A 24,948-nucleotide genomic window follows, 5' to 3' on the forward strand; every position below is an offset into this window, starting at 1 on the left:
CCTTAAAACTGAATCAGTCGTGCCCATAGGTAACATGCTAAGTAGCTAATACTAATCATTCACCTCATGACATAGTCTAAAGTTACAAAGAGCATCAATGAGGATATATATAATATATATCCTAAAGACTCATACAGTGATAAAGTAGGGATCTATTCATTCACTTTCTTGATAGTCAGAAAGTACATATAGTATGAAATATATGCTATGGCAGAGAATTTCAATCAATTGAGTGCAAATCATTATCTCACATATGCTACATGGATCTTGGTTCATCACTTCCGAATGCCTAACCTAAGTTCTCCATTTGCTCGCTATTCTAAGTGTCTTTCTAAAAAAGAAAGACCTCATCTTAGCATCTACTAAAGTGACTTACTTAATGCCTCAATTATTGCTCACCTATGCAAGTGCCAAAAAAATGATTGCCTGTGTGAGTGGGCCAATCAGCTTATGACATCTAATCATAATCCAAGAATATAAGTGCATATATATGTATATTTGCTAATTTTGGTTCATGCCAACAAAAAAAAAAGATAAATAATAAATTTTATTATTGCATGAATAACCAAAAGCATCTTATGTACCAATAATATATAAATGATCAATTGTCCACATAATCAAATTCTATGGAGTCCAAACAACCTAACATGAGCTAAAAATAGATTTTTATGAATAGGCTTAGTTATAGGGTCAGTAACTATGCGACTCACAGAAATATGTTCCAGGATCATTTTTCTTCTACTTTGCCACCTCACAAATATAGTGACACTTTACATCAATAGGTTTGGTCTTACCATGATATTTGGGGTCCTTCACATAGACAAGACTACTATACTGTCATAATGGATTATCATAGGATCAAAAGCATAAGAACTCCAAGATCCTGAAGGAACCTCCTCAACCAAATAGCCTCCTGAGCTACAGCTGAGCAAGCCACAAACTCTGCCTCTATAGTGGATAGAGTCACACAAGTCTACTTCTTACTACTTCATAAGATGGTGCCATGGTTCAGCAAGAAAATATATCTCGAGATCGATTTACGCTCATCCAGGTTATCAGCCCAATTAGTATCACTATAACCCACGAACCATAAATCTGATCCCTGATAGCACAGCATGTAGTCCATAGTCCTTTAAGGAAGTAGAGTATCCTCTTGACATTTTCAGTGCTCGATTCTAGGATTCAATTATAATGGCTGACCAAACCCATAGCATAGCAAATGTCAAACCGAGTATACATCATAACGTACATCAGGCTCCCAACTGCACTAGCATATGGGATGCGATTCATCTTCTTCTTTTTTGAGGAGTCTTTGGATATTTTTCTAGGCTCAAGCTCTCACCTTTAGCAACAGGAGTGTCAATGGACTTGCAATTGTACATCTAGAGTCGCTCAATATCCTCTTTAGATAAGTCTCTTGAGAAAATTTAAAAATCCTTTGATCGATCCCCAAAAATCTTAAATTCGAGCACATAATTTGCCTCACTATATCCTTCATCTGAAAGTTTGAGGACAATCACTCTTTTATAGCAATAATCAACTTCTTATCATTTTTGACCAATAAGATATCATCAACATATGGAGAAAGATAACAAAACTTCCCTTGGATCGTTTAGCATACACACAATGATCTTCTTCGATTATTAAAACCCATCATCTGTGATGGCTCTATGGAATATTGATACCATTGCTTGGATGACTGCTTCAAGCGATAGATAGATTGTCGGAGCTTACAAACTTTATGCTCTTCACCCTTTACAGTGAAGCCAGTAGGTTGATCCATATAGATCTCCATTCTAGCTCTCCATTGAAAAATACTGTTTTGACATCTATTTGGTAGAGTTTCAAATCTAAATATGCGATAATAGCCAGAACTAGATGAATCGAGGCAAATCTAACAACTAGAGAGAAAGTTTTCTCGGAGTCAATACCTTCTTTCTAAGTGTATCCCTTTACTACTAGGCGAGCTTTATACCTTTCTATTGAACTATCTGTCTAGTGCTTGAATTCAAAATCTACTGGTTCTTGATGGTTTTCTACCTAGAGGTAAGTCAACAAGTTCCAAACATGGTTAGACTTCATAGATTCCATCTCCTCCAATATTGCATCCATCCATTCCTTACAAGCAGGTGATGAGATACCTCTTGATAAGTGCTTGGCTCATCATCATATATACGGTAATCATAAAAGCTTCCCTTCAACCTTAAAGTAATAACGAGAATGATTACATATGTATTTCTGCATAGCGAGGTTCTTGAGAGCTTGACTTGGAGGAATCGATTCACTAAATGGTAAGTTACTCCCACTATTCTTAGAAGATCTCGGAGTTGCTTCCTTAACCTCAACCAGTCTTATAGTAGTGCCATGCCCTAATCTTCTCTTCATAAAATTAATCTCTCTTCAAACTTTGCTCTTAAAGAAAAATCCTCCTTGAGAATTTAACATATGTGACTCAATTTTAGTCACCCTTCTATCCGACTGCTTTTCGATAAACAAATAACCCTTTGAGTGCTCGAAATATATTATAAAGACACTTTTTCTCTCTAGGGCCTAACTTCCCATACTTATGAGAAGTTTTGTGTATATAAGCTGCCAAACCTCAAGATCGTAGATTATCCAATCTAGTTTTCTGCCAGTCCAAAGCTCATATGGGTTGGAAGATACCAATTTAGAAGGCACATGGTTTAAAATATAGGCTATAGCCAGTAATGCATCTCTCTAAAAGAAAAGGATAAATTATCTTGCACCACCATTGACCTCACCATGTCAAGCAAGGTGCAATTTTCCTCTCAATAACACCATTTTGCTACTGAGTCCTTGAAATCATCAACTTTCTAATTGTTCCTTTCTTCACACAATTCCTGAAACTATTTTGATAGATACTCGTGGCCTTATTAGTTCTTAAACTTTTATATTTCTATCAACTGATACTCAATCTTATTGATATATCATCTAATCAATCCAATGCTTCATATTTGTGGGAGATCAGATAAACATAACAGAAATGCATATGGTCATCTATGAAAGTGATGAAATAGGAATTATCATGCCTTGCCTTCACATTCATTGGATCATAAATGTTTGAATAGATAATTGTAGTGGATATTTTGCTTCAGTGACTTTACAAAATATTTTCAAGTTATTTTTCCTGCTAGACGATGCCCACAAGTGGGCAAATTGATTTTAGAGAGTGGCCAATAGGCCTTCTCTAGCTAGTCAGTCATTCTATCTTAGCTAATATGGCCTAATCTAGTATGCCATTTAACAGAATCATTGTGACCATTATCCATAGAAGATAGCAAGAAAAAAGAACTATCAAAACCATTATTTGGATAGTCAATATCAAAAGTCATAAAATCATTCATAATAATGCCATAACCATAATAAACTATTCCAAGATGAATTTCAACAAAATTATTCTCAAAGCTAAAGCAAAAGCCTAACTTAAGTATATTGAGGACCTTCTCTGGAGCATGAAGATAAGGACCAGCAGCAAAGCACCACTTAATGGGGCGGCAAGGCTTGGAGAGGCACTAGGATTTTCTCCTTGCCAAACTTGGCAAGTGAAACAAGAGGGGGCAGCTAGGGTTTGCTGGTGCTCTTGGGCTGCATGCAAGGGGAGAGAGAGGAGAGGAAGAGAGAGAAAATTGGGAGAAAAATGATTCTAATTCATTCATCAAATCAAACTACAACCTCATATATGTATGCGTACAAATTGGTCTAACCCAAGACCAAACCCAAACCACTCCTGTGGTTAATCCACATATGATTGCACTCAATCAAACCCATATACACCGATAACTTGACATGCTCTCACCCTCCTTAGATCCAAACCTAGTCCAAAAGTGAATTAGCCCCTCAAAGCTAATGACTTTAGGCTTTAAGACGTGAAGGCTGTCTGCCTCCATCCTAGGACCCAAATCAGTACTAGAACCTCCATGATTGCTCCATGGACTTCGAACTTTGGCCTTTTTCTTGGCCACTTGAGGCTTGAGAGCACCACACTAGATCTTACAATCTTCAGTTTGATATCCAAGATCTCAGCAAACTCTATTCTATCCATCAACCCCATTAGTGCCACACATCTACGAAAACTATCTCGCGGAAGAGTTTTCATAAGTGCGTCAGCTGGGTTCTCTTTTATATGAACTTTCATCAGCTCCACCTTATCTTCTTCCATGAGTTTTCTAATTTGGTAGTATCTGATATTGATGTGCTTCATCTTAGCATGATAGATGGAGTTTTATGCCAACAGCAGTGCACTCTGATTGTCACAGTGCATCCTGATAGCTTTCTGTGTGAAGCCATCTCCAATGCCCATCCCTTCAGCCATAGTGCCTCCTTCGCTACCTCTGTGATACCAATATATTCTGCTTTAGTAGTGGATAAGACCATGATAGGTTGCAAGTATGATCTCCATGAAACGGAACCCCATTCAAGCTGAACACAAATCTTATCATTGAACACCTAGTGTCCATGTCTCCACTAAAATTGCATCCACGAATCTTTCTATCTACCCCGAGCCTCTTTGGACATGTTGGAGCATCCCTTAGCACCATATCATTATTGTAGCAAATGTCGACTTCAACTAAACCCACCAAGTACCTAAAGATTCCCTTCAGTGCTCACCAATGCTCCTTGCCAAGCTGCGCCATGAACCTACTTCCTGTCTTACTGTGTGGGTAAGATCTGACCTACAACACACCATTGCATACATTAGCTTCCTACTCCTGAAGCATAAGGAACTCTCTCATCTCTTGAGCCTCTACCTTAGTCTGTGGTGACATAGTCTTTGAAAGGTTGATGTGTCCAGCAAGTGGCAGCACTGTCAGTTTGGCTTCCTTCATCCCAAACCTCTCTAAGACCTTTGGAATATAGCCTCCTTGAGATAAATGCAGTAGCCCCTTGACTTCTCTTTGAGGATCTCCATACCTAGGATCTTCTTTACAGTCTCAAATCTTTCATCTCGAACTCCCAAGATAAGGCTGCCTTCAGTTCCTACACAATCTCCTACTCTTGCATGCTATCAGCATGTCATCTACATACAAGAGTAGGTACAATCTAGACCTATCCTTTAGAGCTTCACATACACACAAGGATTGAACTCCACCTGAAAAGCCCAATGCCCCTCACATAAAGTTGAAGCACTTGTACCACTACCTCGACGATTGCTTCAACTCGTAGAGAGATTTCTGCAGCAAACAGACTTTTTCTTTAGATCTCGGCTCTCTGAACCCTTGTGGTTACCCATGTATATGCTTTCCTCAGCTGTCCATGGAAAAGGCCATCTTGACATCCATCTACTTTAGTTTAGATCCTGTGCTGCTACGATACTCAACAGCACGTGTATGGATGTATGCTTGACGATTGGAGAGAACATTTCCTGAAATCGATGCCTTCTTCTGAAAGTATCCTTGGCCACTAATCTTGTCTTGTATCTAATACCTCCCTACTTGAAGGTCCTTCTTTGCATTGGTAAACCTATTTGCAACCAATGGATTCTTCCTCTGTGGCAGCTGCACCAACCGTCAAGTCTGATTCTTGTGGAGAGACTGCATTTCTTCAGACATTATCTGAACCCACCTATCTCTGTCATGGCTTTCTATCACCTTTCATAGGTGTAGGGGTTCTATTCACTATCATCAGGGTATATGACATTGATTCTTCGAAGCCATATCGATCGGTTGCCTTACGTTCTTCTTGGGCTTGTGCAATGCAACCCGATATCTATTCTAGATCCAACTTATTCTTGTTGAACCTCTTGGCTTCTACCTTCCGTCTCAGCCCTTACACCTATGGAGACACCTTTGGAGAGTGCTTTACCTAAATATTGAGTCCTCTAGGCACACCTGCAAAAGACAAAATAGTAGGAAGTTAGCTGTCCACCACTGCTCGATTGGACTTCTGCTGCTGTTGCTGTTCCTCCATATTTCTCCATGCTTTTTGCTTTAAAAACTGAGTTTTCATCGAAGATCACATCTCTATTGATGACAGCCTTCTTCAAGGGATCTCATAGCCGGTATCCCTTATCACCTCATGGATAATTAAGGAACACCATCTTTTTTGACCTAGTATCCAACTTGCTCCGCTCACCAGCACCCACATGCATATAAGCCAGCACCCAAACACCCTTAGATGGTTCAGCTCTACCTCCTTTTCAACCATTTTTTCTCTAAAATTTCACCATCTAACCTGGTGTTAGGTGATCGATTCACTAGATAATAGGTTGCATTAATTGTATCTATCCAAAATCCTTAGAAGCCCTGCCTGCAGCCTCATATACCTTGCCTTCTCCATAAAGGTTCTGTTCATTCTTTCGGCCATCCCATTTTGTCGAGGAGTCTCCCTCACCGAGAAGTACCTTTTGATACCACACTCCTCATAAAATTAGAACTCCTTGCTAGTGTATTCCCCACCATTATCTGACCGTAGATATTTCACACTGCAACCCTATTCTTTCTCCACTTTGGCTTTTCAGATCTTGAACCTTGTAAAGACTTCTAATTTATCTTTCATGAAATAGACCCAAATCTTTTCAAAAAATCATCTATCATGGTGAGGAAGTATCTTGCCCCATCTATGCTGAAATCGAGGTTAGTCCCCAAACATCAGTGTGAACTAGCTCCAGTGGGGTTGCACTGCAAGTGTGCTGATGGTAAATTGTAGTCTCTTCTATTTGTCCATCTGACATGGTCACACATCTCTATAATACCGCTATCTAGATCTAAGATCAACCCATTCTTGCTCAGCACCTTCATCCCTCGATTTCCATGTGGCCCAAACGGAAGTACCACAATCGATGAGCCTCCTGTGATCCTGTGTTGCAGCTGCTGCATCAGATTCTTCAGTCACCACAGATTTTTCATCCTATATAGATTATTCTCCAACCTCTTTCTCCTCATCACTACTATGGCTCCACTGGAGATGTTTAACACTCCACTCCTGGTATGACTGCTGAAGTTGTAGCCACTTCGCTCTAGATAGCCCAGTGACACATGATTCTTCTTCGGTCAGGGATGTGCTTCACATTCATGAGACTCCACACCATCCCATCAAACATCCTCACCCTAAAGTCTTTATAGCAGCGATCTTACATGGGTGATCATCTCCAAGTATCACACTTTCCTCATTAGTCTTGGTGTATATAGCAAACTAAGACCGATTTGGGGTATAATGATGCGAATAGGCTGAATCTAGAGTCCAAACTTTTGTGCTATTCTTATGACCATCCATCACCACTAAGAGATCATCCTCTCCCTCAAGATCAGCCACCGTACTCAGCAAATTAGATCCTCTCTTTTCCCCCTACTTCTTCTTCGAAAGCAGATAATCCCACTTGAAGTGCTCGATCTCATTATATTTGAAGCACTTGGCTTTCTTTTTGCTCTTTCAGGATTTTGACCGTCCTCTTTACTTACTTCTTTCCTTTCCTCTTTTAGATCTCTCTCCACGGCTAAACCCTCCTAGGGACACCTTCTTTGGTCAACTTTTTCTTTTGCTTATTAGATCGCAGCACCGAGACAGTGTCTTCGTAGTACAGTGTTTCCTTCCCATAGTGTAGCATCATCACCAATAGATCATACGAAAAAGGCAACAAGCATAACACTAGCAATGACTTATCTTTTTCCTCCATCTTCACCCCAATATTCAGCAATTCATTGCTGATTTGATCAAACTTTTGGATGTGTACCACGACATCTCCACCTTCCTGCATCCGAAGATTGTACAGTTGCTTCTTCAACATCAACCTGTTGCACATATTCTTTTTCATGTACAGGATATGAAACTTCAACCATAATTCCTTTGGGGTCCTCTCTTCCAACACTGAATAGAGAGCCGAATCTGCCAAATATCTCTAATCGTAGAGCAAGCCCTCTTCTCCAAAGACATCGACTATTAATCTATGATCCCTTCATGCCTCTCCTTCAATGTCAGATTCAACTCATGTTGGACCAACAGATCTTCTATTTGAACTTTTCATATGGAAAAGTTCTCCTTCCCATCGAACTTCTCAAAATCTATCTTTATGTTACTTTCCATGGCTGGATCCAAACCACAAACGCATCAAATCATAGAAAGATTTCAGAAATACTTTGACAGGATGTTACTAAAATTTCAGCCTTTGAAGATCTTCCTGCTCCTGGCTTCTACCTGCTTTCCATGCAAAACCAACTCTGATACTAATTGTTAAGGACCTTCTTTGGAGCATGGAGATCAAGGACCAATAGCAAAACACCACTCAATGGGGGCGGCAAGGCTTGGAGAGGTGCTGAGATTTTCTCCCACCAAACTTGGCAAGTGGAACAAGAGGGGGCGGCTAGGGTTTGCTGGTGCTCTTGGGCTACATGCAAGGAGAAAGAGAGGAGATAAAGAGATAGAAAATTAGGAGAAAAAAGGTTCTAATTTATTCATTAAATAAGATTACAACCTCATATATGTATGAGTACAGATTGGTTTAACCCAAGGCCAAACCCAAACAACTCCTATGGCTAATCCATATATGATTGTATTTATCCAAGCCCATGTATACCCATAATTTGACATGCTCTCACCCTCAGACCCAACCCTAGCCCAAAAGTGAATTAGCCCCTAAAAGCCCATGACTCCTGGGCTTCAAGACCGTGAAGGCTGCCTGCCTCCACCCTAGGGCCTAAACCAACCTTAGAACCTCCATGATTGCTCCATGGACTTCAAACCTTGGCCTTTTCTTTGGCCACCTGAGATTTGGGAGCACCACATGAAAAAAAAATAGACAGTTCAAAGCATATATTTTTAAAATTTTTATAGTAGAAGATAATAGATTAAGTACTCTAATCTCTTATGCATGCTTTAGATCAGATCTAAACTATCTTTTAAAGATCTATGACGTAAAATTTTGCATATAAAAATCTGATGTAAAATAAAAAACTGTATCGATCACATCGATGTCCTGAATCAGATGTAACCGTTAGATCTGATCAGATGAGTTTAGAACTCATTACTTTATCGTGGGTCGATGATTGCTGCTGCTGATAAGTATGGTACGAGATTCTTTCTAATACCAAGTAACTGCATAGCTCGTCCGACCTCTACAAGTAGTTCACTCGAAGCTCCGAACGGATCGACCTTCCTCGGAGTGCTAGCTCACGTAGAAGGGACTGAATGACTGAAATAGGCTCCTTTCTTCGGATCATCTAGACACTTTTAGATCAAAAGATAAAGCTACGTGAGGAGGTGGTGGTGTGGGAGATAGGAACAAGACCCTTTTGTATTTTTCTCACAAAAAAACTAGAGCTAAACAAACCTTAGAACCCACTCTAGACCTCACGCCCAAGAGGAAGATTACTTCCTCTGTTTCTCATGCACAAAAGCCCGCCCCCTCTCAGATTTTTCACACCCCAATTCAAAAGTTTCTCATGCACAACAAAAACTTATTTGTCGCATAAAAAGTTATCCCTTCTTAAGGTGGCATCTCATGAAAGATAAGGATAAGTTGAGGTGGTTTGGTTCAAGTTCAAATGATGGTTTATCCTCATCACCAATTCAAATCAAATTGGAATTCAAACTTGAACCAAACTTCATCCTTATCCATGAAACTCAAAAAGTGGGCAACAAACATCTAAATGAGATGAAAAAAATTTACATAAGAACCAATTCATGCGTGAGAAGAGTAGTCGGCGTTATAGAGAAGAGTCCAACTTAATTTGGACTCTAACTTCTCATTCAAGTTCAAATCTTTTTGAACTCAAATTTAAAATCAACTTCATCTTAATCCAAAGAGATCAGAAGTGGGCATTAATCCTCTTCTAGGTGTGAGAAAAAATTCATTGAAAATCTTTTCTTATGTGAAGAAACGAAGGGCGCAGAGAAAGATGGTGTAGGATTTGTTCAATTTGAATTTGAATTCGAATCTTTATTCAATTAGGTTCTTAACCAAACTAAATTAGATTAGACCCAATTAGACCATTAAACCTAATCTAATTAGATAACAAATAGTCTAATAAATCTTAATCAAATTAAAAATTAATCAAGCTCAAGTTCTCATCCATTCAGGAATCGAACATCCTTAGCGATTAGATCATATTATAACCTAATCGGGTCAAACCAAATTGAATCTAATTCAAATAGATTTGATCTAAACCTCAATGCTCAATCAAATTAAGCTAATCAATAATCTAATTACTAATTAATTCATCTATAATTCATCAATAATTAGTAAATTAATTTATTATAACTTTTAAAAAAGATTAATTATCAATTGAATTGATGATTATATCATAGAATGATTCTCAATCATCGATCAGCCACATGATCAGTCAAACACTCCTTTTGAGTATGATCCCATAGGTTTAAATCTAAGTCATCAGCATAGGAACAATCTTCCTATACCAATCAAAATGGCCATTTAGCAATAGTACTCGATGTTCGGATAGATCGAAAGATTGCAAAACAATATTCAAGAATCTATTGGCATATGGTTATCATATAATTCATCTCTTTGACCCAAATACTCAAAGTGACATAAGATTTAACTATCAATCCTAATATGATCATCTATATTGTATTTTAATTTTTTAAATCCATCATATAGATTATCTCGATCGAGGTTTTACTGAATTGAAACACATGGATACTTTAACTTCTACTTATTCGGAGGGGTCAATTCCATCTTGACTCACACATTGACTTTGCAAGTACTTGACTGTGTTCAAAAATTTTTCATCACTAAATTAAAAATTCAGATAGTCCAGCATCAAAGCACAATGAGTTGCTTGCAAGTCACCGTGGTGATCTTAGATCGGAGGACACTTATATCCATATCCATTGCAAGCTACTCTTGACAGCAGAGTGCTCAGTAATTGATCACGTTCAGTGAGATATATCATTATATCTCACTTGCATGCCATGCCAGTATCTCCACACTCTTTGATTAAGAGGACAACCAATGCACATGACAGACAACGATCTATACTTGATATAGCTATCGTCCTAATAATATATATCATTTGGTAGTGAACTAGAGTTTAAGGACTAAATAATATATCTTCCTATATTGATTCAAATAGTCTTAAAGACTTCATCACAAAACAGAAGTTCAAATAAGATGTACACAAAGTGATAAAAAATTTAAATAATTTTTATTATTTTTAATAATTCATATAAAATTATAATAATTAGCTCAACTGTCAACAGATTGATGATTGATTTTGAGACATAATTCTCAATAACTCTCACTTAGACTAAAGCTAATCAGTACAGTATCGTATATTCATCTTTGATTTATAATCTTCGAACTCTTTGACACCGAGGATTTTAGTAAATGGATCAGTCAGATTCTTCTTTTCATTGATCTTCTGAAGCTCGACGTCACGTCGATTCACGATCTTTCGTACCAGATGATAGCGGCATAGAATATATTTGATGTACTAATGTGACTTCGGTTCCTTCGCTTGAGCAATGGCACCAGTACTGTCGCAGTACAATAAAATAGAGCTATCGAGGGTGGGTGCCACTCCGAGCTCATCGATAAACTTTCATAACCATACAGCTTCTTTCACAGCATCGGATGCTATGATATATTCTATCTTGCAAGTAGAGTCAGCCATGGTGTGCTGCTTGAAACTCTTCCAACAGACTGCTCCATCATTCAGCGTATAAATGCATCTTGATATGCTCTTACTGTTGTATGATCCAATTGAAAATTAGAGTCTGTAAACTCTACAAATTTTAAGTTAGTTTCTCCATAGATGAGCCACTAGTCCTTAATATTTTCTAAATGCTTAAGTATGGTCTTTACGACCTTTCAGTGGTTCTCACCTGGATCGGACTGGTATCTATTCATTATACCTAGTGAGTATGCCACGTCCGATCTCCTACATGTCATGGCATACATAATAGATCCTACTACCAAAGCATATGGAATTCTACTCATATGCTCTCTCTCTTGAGGAGTTATCGGATAATCACTCTTCGAGAGAAAAATTCTTTGGACTATCGGAAGATAGCCTTTATTGAAATTCTCCATGTTGAATCGTTTCAGCATAGTATCAATGTACGTGGACTGGGATAATTCAAACAACCTTTTAGATCTATCTCTATAGATCTTCATCCGAAGGATGTAGGATGCTTCTCCCAAGTCTTTCATGAAAAACTGTGATGACAACCAAATTTTTATTCCCTGTAATGTAGGGATATTATTTTCGATTAAGAGAATATCATCGACATACAAAATAAGAAATACTACCACAGAATTATTAACCCACTTGTATATGCAGGGTTCTTCTCCATTCTTAATGAAGCTATACGTTCTGATCACTTTATCAAAACATATGTTCTAACTCTGAGATGCCTGCTTAAGTCTATAAATGGACCTCTGAAGCTTGCACATCTTAGACTCATCTGTGGATATGAAACTTTTTAATTATATCATATACACCTTTTCTTCTAGTTTTCCATTTAGGAAGGCTGTTTTCGCATCTATTTGCCAAATTTCATAGTCTAGATGTGCTGCTATTGCAAGCATGATTCGAATAGATTTGAGTATTGCCATAGAAGAAAATATCTCGTCATAGTCAATACCATAATACTGATGGTAACTCTTAGCAACCAGACGAACTTTATAGATCTCCACCTTTTCATCTGCGCCCCTCTTCCTTTTGAAGATCCACTTATACCCTATGGGTTTTATCCTTTCAAGTGGGTCAACCAATGTCCATACATCGTTGACCTTCATGGACTTCATTTCGAATTTTATGGCTTCTAGCCACTTATCGGAGTCAAACCTCTACATTGTATCTATGTAGATGATCGGATCCTCATTGTTCTCATTGAGTTCAATAGGATCATCATCTCGAATCAAGAAACCGTAGTATCTATCCGGTTGACATGGTACTTTATCAGATCTTTTTAAAAATATTTCTACAACAGGTTTCAAATTTGATCTAATCAAATCTGACTCTATGAATTTACTGGATTGTGTCGGATCTTCTACTGATCGAACTTCATCAAGTTCAATCTTAGAGGTATTTATTCTTTTCCCAAGGAACTCTTTTTCTAAAAAGATTATCCTATTACTGATGAACATCATTTATTCATTAGCAAGGTAGAAGTAATATTCTTTAGTCTCTTTTGGGTATCCTACAAATAAATATTTGTTAGACCTAGGTCCAAGTTTGTCAGTTTTCAAATATTTGACATAAATCGGACACCTCCAAACCCTAAGGTGAGAGAGTACTGGCTTACGCTCTGTCCACATCTCATGTGGTATTTTTTTATGAACTTACTTGAAACTTTATTTAGAATATAACAAGTCAATTCAAGTGCATATCCCCAAATAGAGATTGGTAGACTTGCAAAGCCATCATAGACCAAACCATATCTCATAGGATTTGATTTCTCCTTTTTGATACATCATTATGCTATGATATTTTAAGAGGGATTCACTGTGAGAGAATCTCATTCTCTTCTAAATATGTCAGAAACTCACTGGAGAGATATTCACATCCTCGATCAGACTGAAGAGTTTTAATATTCTTCTCAGTTTGTTTCTCTACTTTATTACAGAATCATTTGAACATTTCAAATGATTTAGACTTATGTGTTATTAAATAAATATGCTCATACTTTGATAGGTCATCTATAAATATAATAAAATAATAATATTCACCTCTGGTACTCATGTTCATAGGTCTACATGTTAGGATTTGACACCTCGAGATTCAACCCATATTAAGTCCACAGCAAGGTTCGCATTGAAAAATGGAGTCCAACGAGACCAAGATCACTTGAAACGGAGCTCGGATGGAGAAAATACGAGCTTTTGAAGTCGGCACAAGATTTGAGGCGGCGGAGGAACACCGGCGGCGGGCGGCAGCGGCGCGGCCGCAGGCGGCGGCGAGCGGGATGCGCGACCCACGTGGGCGGTGGCCCAGGCGGGCGCGCGGCCCAGGAGGGCGCACGGCCCAGCCTGGCGCACGGCCCAGGCCCGCGCGGGCCCACGCGTAGGCGTGGCCCAGGCCCGCGCTCGCGGGCCGGCCCAGGCCCAGGCGGCCTTCTGGCCCTTTGCCTCGGTCCACCGTGGACCGGGCGGTCCACGGCTGGGTCTGTGGACTGCGTGGGTGTTTCACGCAGTCCATGGCACTATTCCATGGACCGATCGCGATCGGACGGCCCAGGGAGTTTTCGGTGACGATCCGATGGTTCAGGAGGTTGATTTGGCTTGTTTAGAACTCTTAAACCTAATCTAATTAGGTTTAAACCCTGTTTAACCCTTTAAAAGGCCTGTGGATGAACAGTAAAGGGTATGGTTCGGGTTTCTCGCCGTACAGAGCCGTACGAACCCGATTGAAGAGAGAGAGATGGAAGCGCTGAGAGAGAAGGAGTAGGAGGCTCCTGGACAGCGATCGCCAGGCACTTCAGGGGTTCAGGGGGTCTTCCAAGAGAGAGAGAGCTTTTGTGAGGGGAACTTCTAGTGAGAGAGAATTGGGTGTACAAGGGTTGAGGGTGAGGTCTCCTCTTGTAAAAATTTCTTTTTCATAGTGAAGTTTGCATGCCTCGTGGAGGCGAGCCCTTTTGTGGCTGATCCACGTATTTTGATTGTTTTTTCTTTTATTTTATTTCTTCTTTCTTCCTGCTGCATCACGTGGTACTGAAAAGATCTTGGGAGGTGGTGTCCTGGCCAGACATCCACCCAACAAGTGGTATCAGAGCAAGGCAGTACAAAGACGCAGATTACAGCGGTGGTGAGCAAGATTGAAGATGGAGAAAACAGGAACAATCAAGATGGAGATCAACAAGTTCGATGGTAAGAGCAATTTCTCCTTGTGGCAGGCAAGGATGAAGGACGTGCTCATCCAACAGGGATTGATCGATGCTCTCTTGTGCGATGAGAAGCCGACCACCATGGAGGTGCGGGATTGGAAACGGCTACAGATGCAGGCAGTGAGTACCATCCGCATGTACTTGACGGATGAGGTGGTGATCCATGTGCTGAGCGAGACTTCTCCGATGGTGCTATGGTCGAAGCTCGAGGAGTTATACATGACGAAGTCTCTCACCAACACTCTTTTCCTCTGGAGGCAATTTTACCAACTGCGGATGACTGAGGGACAGAGCGTGCAGGAGCACCTAAGCCACTTCCAGAAGATCCTCACCGACCTCCTCAGCATTGGCGAGAACGTTGAGGAGAAGACTAAGGCACTGGTTTTGCTGGCATCGCTTTCCCATTCGTACGAGTCCTTGGTGACTGCTCTTCTAGTGGGGAAGAGCACTATCAAGATGGACGAGATCACCGCAGCAATACTCCAGAACGAGGTTCTCAGGAGGGAGAACCCAGCTTTGAGCTCAGGTGGTGGTAGCTCAGCTTTGGTGGCTTCTGAAAGAGCAGGAGGTGGTAGACGGAGCGACAGGAGATCGCAACGAGGGCGGTCTAAGTCCAGGAGGGACTTGAGCAAAATCAGGTGTTACCGATGTGAGGAGTTGGGGCATCTAGCTAGAGATTGTCCTCAACTTAAAACTCGGATGGTGGCTGCTGTAGCGACGGCCAGCAGCGATTTAGATGGAGATATCCTGGAGATATCTGACGAGGTATCTACTTCTTCCCAGCAGTGGATATTAGATTCTGCATGCCTCTATCATGTATGTTGCAGAGAGAAGCAGTTTGACTCCCTGGAGAACAATGAGGACACTGTATATCTGCCAGATGGATCGAGCTGTGCGATCAGAGGCATTGGGACGGTCAGCTGGAGGACACATGACGGTGCAGTGAGGAGATTGGGGGAGGTCCGATACATATCCGATTTCAGGCAGAATCTTATCTCACTTAGCAGACTGGATTCGAGAGGCTACAGAACGGTAGCTGGTGGAGGAATCCTGAAGGTGCTATGCGGCGATAGGATTATGCTGGAGGGGAAGAAGGGGAGCAGAGGACATTATTACCTAGCAGGGAGCCCAGTGCGAGGTGGAGCTTTGGGAGCCAGGCGGAGCCCAAAGCGAGGTGGAGCTCCAGGAGGTGGATTGGGCACGAGACAGTAGACTCAGGAGGACGAGAGGCGACGTTGCAAGGTGAGATTCCTATTGCCGCAGGACGATGCCCCGAGCAGGTCTCAGGTTAGGAGGAGTACAGCATACGACGGAGATGGGATTGAGCAGCCTAGCTCGACTCTCATGTTTGCCCATCCATGATCAGCAGGCGATTGCCCCAGGGCATGGGGGCAAGGAGATCCAAAAGCTCTCGGAGTTTGGAGGAGGCCGAATATCGAGTCAAGGTGGAGATTGTTAGGATTTGATGCCTCAAGATTCAGCCCATATTGAGCCCACAGTGAGGTTCGCGGTGAAAAATGGAGTCCAACAAGACCAAGATCATCTGAAACGGAGCTCGAATGGAGGAGATACGAGCTTTTGAAGTCGACACGAGATTCGAGGCGGCGGAGGACCACCGGCAGCCGACGGCGGGCGGCAGTGGTGCGGCTGAAGGCGGCGGCGCGCGGGACGCGCGACCCACGTGGGCAGGCGACCTAGGCGGGTGCACGACCCAGCCTGGCACGCGGCCCAGGCAGGCGCGCAGCCCAACCCCGCACGGGCCCACGTGCAGGCACGGCCCAGGCCCGCGCGCGTGGGCCGGCCCAGGCCCAGGTGGCCTTCTGGCCCTTTGCCTCGGTCCACCATGGACCGGGCGGTCCACGGTTGGGCCTATGGACCGCGTGGGCGTTTCTCATGCGTTTCACACGGTCCACGGCACTATTCCGTGGACCGATCACGATCGGACGGTCCAGAGAGTTTTCGGTGATGATTTGACGGTTCAGGAGGTTGATTTGGCTTGTTTAGAACTCTTAAACCTAATCTAATTAGGTTTAAACCCTGTTTAACCCTTTAAAAGGTCTGTGGACGAACAGTAAAGGGTGTGGTTCGGGTTTCTCGCCGTACCGAGCCATACGAACGCAACTGAAGAGAGAGAGGCGGAAGCACTAAGAGAGAAGGAGCAGGAGGATCCTGGACAGCGGTCGTCAGGCACTTCAGGGGTTCAAGGGGTCTTCCAAGAGAGAGAGCTTTTGTGAGGAAAACTTCTAGTGAGAGAGAATTGGGTGTACAAGGGTTGAGGATGAGGTCTCCTCTTGTAAAAATTTTTTTTTCATAGTGAAGTTTGCATGCCCCGTGGAGGCGAGCCCTTTTGTGACTGATCCACATATTTTGATTGTTTTTCCTTTTGTTTTATTTCTTCTTTCTTCCTGCTGCATCGCGTGGTACTGAAAAGATCTTGAGAGGTGGTGTCCTGGCCAGACATCCACCCAACACTACATACATCAGTATGTATCAGATCTAGAACTTCACTAGCTTGCTCACCTTTTTCAGTAAAAGATGACTTGGTCATTTTTTCAAGCAAATAGGACTCACAAATTAGAAGTGATTCATAATCATTGACTTCGAAGATTCTCTCTTGAGTCAACCTATTTATTCTGTTATTATTAACATGACCTAACCTACAGTGCCAAAGATAGATGTCGGTGACATCATTAATTCTAGGGTGTTTGTCGGACATGTATATTATACTAAAAGGTTATGACAATATGTAAATTTCATTATTTAGCTGTCCATTCATCACATTAAGACTATTCATAATAATATTAAAAATATTTTTTATTGAAATCTCATAACCATACATGATCAAGAGGCCTACAAAAATAATATTCAATAAAAATGAAGGATAAAAATGATATTCACTACGAACAATTATATTGGACTTGAATACAAGCTTAATAATCTCTAACGTTAGAACTAGAACTGGTCTTCCATCTCCAACATTAAGAAATCTTTCATCTTCTTCAAATCTCCTACTGATCTATTGACCCTGCAATGAATTTCAAATATTAAAAAGACTTCTGTTATCTAATATTCGATAGTAGAATCATAAATAAAAAAATTACAAGGTGTTATCATATAATTATCTTGTCCAGCAATAGCTTGCTTCTTTCAGAGAGGCAATGTATTGAAGTCAGTTCCTTTTCCAGTATACTTGCTTCTTGCAGTAAAAGCATTTCTTTTGACTTTGATCAGACTTGGGTTTCTTGGTCGACTTGGGTGCCCCAGTATTTTGTACCTTCTTCTTATTCTTTTTTTCTTTTTAAAAGATCAACGTCCAGAAGAAGATCCTCCCACCACATTCACCGACTCCTTATGGAGCTAGTGATCCTTCTCAAAATTTTGCAACAACCCCAATAAACTGTGGTAGTTCACTGCAGACTTTGTCATTTGATAATGAGTAAGAAAAGGAAGGTAGGATTTAGGCAGAGATTCAAAATAGCATCCTTCTCCAGCTACTCATGCAGGAGAAAATCAAGCTTGCTCAGGTGCTCAATCATCTCAATCATGTACAGTACATGATCAGTGACTGATTCTCCTTTCCTCATTCGAGCATTGAAGATGGCACAACTTGTCTTGTGCCTCTTAATGTCATCGGGTATGTCAAAGGACTCGTTCAATATTTGCAACATATCCTGTGGCTGAGTAATCTTAAATCTGCAGCTGAACTCATCATTCATTGCCACCAGCATAATGCAACGAATCATAGTTCGATCGTTGAGTTACTTCTAATAAGTATCTCAGATCGTACTACGGACATTCGGAGCTGGCTCCTCGGGTGTCAAATTTGTCAGCACGTACTAGATCCGTTCATGCTCCAGGACTATTTTCAGTTTTTGATACCAACTATCGAATTAGATCCCATTAATTTATCACTATCCAATAGTGATCGGAGCGACGAGGTAGTAGTCATAACTGTAAAAAAAAAAATCAAAACCTAGTTAGTATATGAATTGATTAAACCTAAAGATGAATTTTAGTCTAAAGGTTCTTCTACTATTTTATTCGAATTGATAGACTCTACCTCCAATTCAAAGAATTATACTAGTTCCTTCGTGGGTACCAAAATTCTCACGGATTGCATATGGATCCGAGTGTGGCTCGACCAACCCCTGTGCACTCATGAGTAGGTTCTTAATCAATTATTTTATTAAATAATTTCTAGCAATCAATTTTGCCCCAGACACCTCTTCAGTAGATGGTGGTACCTCCACTGAATATTTTATTTAGATCTAACTATTAACATATCAGAATTTAGTGCATCTGACAAATGAATGATCAGACCCAAGTGTGGCTCGACCAACCTAACTATCATTAGAAAAATATAACTAAATCAACATATTATGAATGATAATTCCGACAGTCAGATGAGCACCACATATGTGGGGCATTCAGTGATCATCCAAACTGTTGGACCTATGATCATCCAACTTAATGGAAGGCTATGATCTGGTTATCACCATAACGATTTCATTTTTAGGGATCTAATAATTTTTAAAAATTTAATTAAATAAAATGAAAGATGAGAAAAAACTTGACCAGTTAATCTTAATCATCCCACTGAATTTACCAAATTAGATTAAAGAAGACTAAGCATAAGCTGGTCCAGCCAACTAGTCATAAATCCTTCCACTAACTTCATCAAGTTATGAAGAGGACTTTAGACAAGTTGAACTAGGGATACCTAAATCAGTCATACTGATTTTTTAGTTAGCATGGGTCAACCCCAATCACTAAGTGATCTGATCAAAATATGATTCAACATGTTGGTCAGATAAGTGAGATCGGTGGCAGGGATATACTATTAACTCGCCATAGACTCAATCTATGTGAGTAGCTCCCAATTAATGAGCACCAATCAAGACTGCCATACTTACCTTAGACAATAACTGGTTAGTCAATTTCAATTCGATCAACTTATAGACTTGGATTCGACCACGGAGCTACGATCAAGGTCCATCTTAGTCTAATCAAAGACATAGACTCTGACCAACTATAACTATTGAGAATTGATCAAGAGAGAAATTGATCCAATCGAAATTAACTATTAATTAGATTTGATCAATTACTAACATAGTCCATTATCAGTGTTTTCTAACCCTAGATCTAACCCAGTTAAATGGATCAGACTCGAGCTAACCTATAAACCTATGAATTATGAAATTTATGCCTTAGATCTTGATTCTCAAATCTACATCACTTAATTTGCAATTAAGTTTTGGGCTAATATGGATTAGGATTTGATTTTTAAAAATAGTTTTAAATTTTATAAAATATTTTCACAAACTGTCATACAATCAAATAAACTTTAATTTCAGATCTAACATACAATATATCAGATCTAAAATAATTTTTTTAAAATTTTTTTCATTGTTCATTGATGTTCAAATCTTAAAATTTGTAAATAAAACCGCAAGCGCACGGTGTGCAGAGTAGCACGACCAGCGAGTACGGGTCGATCCCACAGAGACTTGGTTTTAAAAATGATTTTCAAATCTATGCTCAAGTGAGCTTTAACAAAAATCGAAAGTCGAAAGTTGTTTGCTAAAGACAATAAGACTAAGGATCTAGGGTTTTTGAATCCACTAGATCTAGATTAGGGAATTCTACCTAAAATTTTTCTTATTGATCCTAACGACTACTCCTCTTGTCTTTCCCAAGCATAGATTATGAAGGGACTAAGGCCCAACAATAACCTATCAAGATTCTTTACAGGGGAGTAGTAACTAGGATCCCTTAGGGTTTTCTCCTCCTATGCACTGAATCAAGCATGAACTATGAAGGGACTCTGACCCAACTGTAGTTCATCAAAAATTCTTGGCAAAAGAGGAAGAAAAAGAAACCCTAAGAAAAAGAAAGAACCCTATGTAAAATCCCTACTCATGATCTAGCTTCATCGCAAACCCTAGAAGGGATGCTTAGCTAGACATGATCTAAATCTACTTACAAAATTTAAATACAGAAAAATAAACTACCCTAATTTCATAAATTAAACTATCCTAATTGCATAAATTTAAACTAACCTAATTGCATAAAATTAAATTGCATAAATTAAACTATCCTAATTGCAAGAAAAATAAATTGCATAATGTAAAGAGATGAAATTGCATAAAAATAAGATTTTATATATAAAAAAAATTTATTACAAAAACCTCAAAGCTCGAGGCTTGAAAAGAGAGCTAAAAACCCCATTATCTAGGGTTACAAGCTTGATCGGAAGGAAGAATACATAAAACAAGGGCCTTTGGGGGCTTTTTATAGGCATTTGGGGGTTATAAGGTTTTCAAAACTTCCGATGTGGGACTAAGAGGTTTTAGGGGGTTTATGGTGCGTCGATGGGTCCATGGTCCATGCGCCTGTTGCTGTGGACCAGGAGGCTAACCAGATCACCAAATCAGTTGATTTTTGACCAATTTTGATCTGATTTGACTCGGGTTTGACCCAATTGAGTCTTCTTTCTTCATTCTTCAATTCCTGGGTCAATTTAACTCCGTTTTGCATAAAATTTACGCCGTTGGAATCCTCTTTTCTTGTTCTTTCTATTGATGATCTCTTCTTCTGCAAAATATAATAACAAGTATCAATTTCTTAATAAAGTTAGATAATTTAGATATTAATTGATACTTTTTATGTCAATTTGTGACATAAATCACACCCCCCAACTTAATCATTGCTAGTCCCTTAGCAATGTACCAAAATAAGATCATATTCCAAAAAGATCCTTCCTTTGCAAATTAATTTAAGATCGAAATTCAAGAAGTTTTCTAGTATTTCTAAGTAATGAGCTTCGAATTAGAATCGGTAGTCAGTCTACTTAGAAGCTTTCTTAGAGTACACTTAAAGTTTTATAGCACTTGTGTGAGTGATAACTAACTTAGTATTTCAGTATTAACTTGTACAGGCCAATTGTATCATTTTTCATAACTTAGTTCGATTAATTTTCTATACACCCCAGATTAAACAAAGAACTAAGGTAGCTTTCACACTGTTTTTTTTTTTTTTTTTTTTTTTTTTTTTTTTTTTTTGCTGAGCATCCTGGCCTTCCCACCACCGTTTGACGCGAATCTCAACACTTGACTTAGGTGAAGAGACCCGGTTACTAGGCTTAGGGCAATCCACATTTACTCTGTGTTTTGCATTTTATTTCAGGCAGGTAGCTCTTTCCTTAAATTCAAATTTCTTCAATTGGGGTGTAGAGAAAATTATCTAATTTAAATAATACTTAAATCCTTAATTGGCCTTACAATTAACACCTACTTTACCTTGTTAGTGTGCATGTGCAATTGGAAGTGCTAATAGTCTTTAAATGACCTAAGCCACCAAGAGTCTAACCAGCTAATCTTCTCCGTGACTCACTACATTAGCAAATACTTTCTAACTTACTCTTATTTCTTTTATAGATTAATTTATTTCATATATATATATATATATATTTTTATTATTATTATTTTTTTTTTTTTACATAATATATTAAATGCAAGAAATAACTCATAGTGGAAGGAAAAGGAAATGATAACACCTGATTTTGTTCAAGCTCTCCCCTCAACTTGACCGACATTGTCCCCAATGGAGTTTATCTAATTTATTTATCCTAAGCAAACTGAAAACAAAGAAAGCATTAGAAATTAAATAAGCTGGGTTGCCTCCCAGAAGCGCTAAGTTTTATGTCTTCAGCCAGACCAAACCTCGAAGCAACTTAATCAGAATAAGTTGGTTCATAAAGAACCATGGCATCTTCAACAGTCTTGACAGGTAATTCCAAGAATGGTTTTAATCGTTGACCATTAACTTTAAAGATAACACCATTACTTGGGTTTTCAATCTCAACAGCTCCGTGTGAAAAAACTTCCTTTACTAAAAATGGTCCTGTCCATCTAGACCTAAGCTTTCCTGGAAACAGATGTAATCTAGAGTTATATAAGAGCACCTTTTGTTCGATATTGAAAGTTTTTCTTATAATTGATTGATCATGAAATGCTTTGGTTCGTTCCTTGTATATCCTTGCATTTTCATAGGCTTCATTTCTAAGTTCTTCTAATTCATTCAATTGAAGCTTCCTATGGTTTCCAGCATCGTTCAAATTTGTATTTAGTTGTTTGATGGCCCACATGGCTTTGTGTTCTATCTCAATAGGCAAGTGACATGGTTTACCAAACACAATCCTATAAGGAGACATTCCTAGATTGGTCTTGAAAGCGGTTCGGTATGCCCAAAGTGCATCAATTAATTTTAAAGACCAATCCTTTCTATTGGCATTAACAGTTTTTTCCAGGATCTGTTTGATTTGTCGGTTTGACACTTCAACTTGCCCACTAGTTTGAGGATGATATGGTGTGGCCAATTTGTGGGTGACATTATACTTTTTCATCAATGTTGCAAAAGGTCGGTTACAAAAATGGGTTCCCCGATCACTAATGATTGCCCTAGGAATACCGAAACGGGAGAGAATATTTTCTTTAAGAAACTTAATGACCATTTTGCTATCGGATGTTCTACATGCAATTGCTTCTACCCATTTTGAAACATAATCAACTGCTACTAGAATATATTCATTTCCAAAGAAATTTGGAAATGGTCCCATGAAATCGATCCCCCAAACATCAAAAACTTCAACTACCAAGATTGGGTTGAGTGGCATCATGTGTCGCTTGGTGATTCGGCCCATTTTCTGACATTGAGCACAATTTTTACAATATTCGTGAGCATCCTTAAACAAATTGGGCCAATAAAAACCACATTGGAGAACCTTAGCAGCAGTTTTCTTAGACGCGAAGTGACCCCCACATGCTTGATCATGACAAAAAGATAAAATATTCATGACTTCGTTATCTGGGATACACCTTCTAATAATTTGATCAGGACATTGTTTAAAAAGATAAGGATCATCCCAAATGAAATACTTCACTTGGGCAAAGAATTTATATTTATCCTGCTTAGTCCAATGAGAAGGTATCTTGCCTATGGCTAAATAATTTACAATATCAGCAAACCAAGGTTCAGTAGACAAAGACATGAGTTGCTCATCTGGGAAAGATTCATTGATGGGTGGTTCACTAGATGGTGCAACTGAAATTCGGGACAAATGATCTGCTACAACGTTCTCAGTGCCTTTCTTGTCCCTAATTTTTAGGTCAAATTCTTGAAGGAGCAAAATCCATCTGATTAAACGTGCCTTGGCATCCTTCTTTGCTAGGAGATGTCTAATGGCTGAGTGATCGGTGTAAACAATGGTGTGGGTCCCAACCAAATAAGATCTAAATTTCTCTAAAGCAAAGACAACGGCAAGGAACTCCTTCTCAGTTATGGTGTAGTTAAGCTGCGCATCATTTAAGGTTTTACTTGCATAATATATCACTCTAGGCAGCTTATTTATTCGTTGACCTAAGATTGCGCCCACAACATGATCGGACGCATCACACATTAATTCAAATGGTTCAGACCAGACAGGAGGATGAATGATTGGAGCTGATACAAGTGCATTTTTTAGAAATTCAAAGGATTCCAAGCACTCATGAGTAAATTCAAATTTAGTATCCTTTGCCAAAAGATTAGTCAGTGGACGTGCTACTTTGCTAAAGTTGGTAATAAACCTTCTATAGAATCCAGCATGACCTAAAAATGAACGTATTTCTTTCACAGATTTAGGTGGTGGAAGACTTGCAATTAGATCTATTTTGGCCTTGTCCACTTCAATCCCCTTTTTAGAAATGACATGGCCAAGAACTATTCCCTGTTTGACCATAAACTGACATTTTTCCCAGTTGAGAACTAGGTGCTTCTCCTTACATCGTTCTAGAACTAATTGCAGGTGATTCAGACACTCGGAGAAGGTTAGACCAAAAACAGAAAAGTCATCCATAAAAATTTCTAGAAATCGTTCTATCATATCTGAAAATATGCTGATCATGCATCTCTGAAAGGTTGTCGGTGCATTACATAGTCCAGAGGGCATTCGTCTATAGGCAAAAGTACCAAATGGACAGGTGAATGTAGTCTTTTCTTGATCTTCAGCGGCTATGGGGATCTGGTTGTAACCGGAGTATCCATCAAGAAAACAGTAAAACTCTTGTCCGGCTAGTCTTTCCAACATTTGATCAATAAATGGCAAAGGAA

Source organism: Elaeis guineensis, chromosome 7 (assembly GCF_000442705.2).
Source record: "Elaeis guineensis isolate ETL-2024a chromosome 7, EG11, whole genome shotgun sequence".
Classification (NCBI taxonomy): domain Eukaryota; kingdom Viridiplantae; phylum Streptophyta; class Magnoliopsida; order Arecales; family Arecaceae; genus Elaeis; species Elaeis guineensis.